The following is a 2,140-nucleotide window of genomic DNA, read 5'->3' as shown; positions in this document are numbered from 1 at the left end:
GCGAATTATAAGCTCACTGTCCTTTATTTATGGCTAGAAACCAAATATGAATGAGTACATCCCATGTTCCTCTTTTTGGGTCTGGCTTACCTCACTCAGTGCAATGACTTTATATAACATATACAGGCAATAAGTATATCAATAATGTCTAATCCATTTACATTTAACAAATTTAGAGAAAATACTCCATTATCCATCCTATCTCAGTGATTCCAACGTGTTGTTCATAATTTACTTTCTATCCTAATTTGCATTACTGTCCAAAACTATCTTTTGATATCTTTCAACCTTATACACTTTACATCTCTTTAATGAGTTTCTTTTCAAAGTCTATAAACAAGAAAGACTACAATTTGAACTATAAAGTCTTCAACTCTCTCAGAGACCCAAAAAGGAAATATTAGCTGAGTAAGAAGGAAGTGTAAGTAAGTGACTTCCAAAAAATGTGAGAAATGACAGAAACAGCTGACTGCCTGGATAGTCACCCAAGGTTCCTCCACAATGTTGGGGCATCCATATTGGTTCTACAGGTCTAGAATGTTTGACAGACATTTCTATAAAGCAGAATTTTTGAAGGACTGTCCCACCTTGTTTGGGCAAGATTTTGTAGTCACCTTTTTTTTTTAACTGTTCTGCTTGTCCAATTCGAAGAGCATACTGTCAGCTGTTGAAGCAAGGGCAATTTCTTGCCCAGTGGCTTACTTTTGCCACAAAGAAAGCAAACTCCATATGGAGTTTCTTTGATGCTCATCATGTTCTCTGAAGAAGATTGGTGCTGCCAATCTAAATACCCTAAATGCTATATCATGTAGATCTAGCTATCTAAAATATGTCTGTTTGACCTTGAAGCATACCTAATATGACTATAAGTTCAATTGTAATAGGTGACTAATTACTAAAATGCATTTCCTTATTATCTTACATTGTTGAATAATAAGTTTGAAGAACTAGAAATTTACATTACATTGTTAAATGAGCTGCATAGGTACAATAACTTTGACAAGAGTAGAAATGTTTATACAGTATATTCTAACAAAATTCATCTTAAACTTATATCAATATACAAAATTTGTATACGATATACAAAAGTCCAAACCAATGTAAAATATTAAAATTAGTAGTTGCTTTTTAAAAGTATATTCAATAATCTACCCTTTAATCCTATCATATCTATAGCTTCTTTTTTTTTTCTTCTCAGAGTAGATTTAATAATCTACCCTTCAGCCTACAGTTCTATAGTATCCAGCAAACTTTTTCATGAAGCAGAAAATTTGAAGATCTTTTCTTGCAATGGCAAAGTCCACCAGTTGCTTTCTTCAGTGTCCTGAAGAATATCTGGCAGTTTCTGCTGTGAATGAGGAAACCTGAAGGACCATTCCATCTTTTGGAAAGTTTGGCAATCACTTTTCTGTAGGTCCTGCATGTCCAGTTCATACAGCATACCATCAAGCAGTCCAGGCAAAAGCAGTTTCTAACAAACTCCATAAGGAGCCTTTTTGATACCCATCATCCTCTTGAGGTAGATTGGTGCTGCCAGGTGTATTTTATTGTCATGAAAAGTCTAAGATTTTAAAAATTTAAATGCCATATTCTTAGTCTTTGAAGTACTGTAGATTATCTATCTAGCTGAAATATATTTCTGTATATCTAGAAAACCTAATTAACATGACTAATAGCTTGACTATTATAAATGGCCATCCATAATTTTAATTATACATTTTTAAATGAGATGCACAAATATAATATCTGTCGGTGTCATGCTCTTAAATTTACTTCCTGCTGTCTGGGGCAACGACACCTTTGGTGGGAGGATCCCAAAAAGAAAATTTTGGGTTAATTGTCAAGTCCTGGAAGAGGGAGCTGTATCATTTGCTTTCATCTCTGCCTAGTGTAAAAGTGCAGGGCTTGTCTCAAGTCCTGGGTAGAGTAATCAATGAGGCTGGATCATCTCAGTTACCCACTTCGAAATAGCTCTGTCTGTGGAGGTTGTAGTACAAAGCAAATCTTTAGGTTGTGTTGGTTTTGGTTTTTGTTTTGTTTTGTTTTGTTTTTTAGCTTAGTGGTGTTATTGTTGTCCTAATAAATTGTCACTGTGGGGTCCCATCAACTTTTTGGAAACTTCAGAGATTGCATTTGGTCA

This window comes from Microtus ochrogaster, unplaced genomic scaffold (genome assembly GCF_000317375.1).
Source record: "Microtus ochrogaster isolate Prairie Vole_2 unplaced genomic scaffold, MicOch1.0 UNK37, whole genome shotgun sequence".
Lineage (NCBI taxonomy): Eukaryota > Metazoa > Chordata > Mammalia > Rodentia > Cricetidae > Microtus > Microtus ochrogaster.
Note: the sequence above shows the minus strand (reverse complement) of the source record.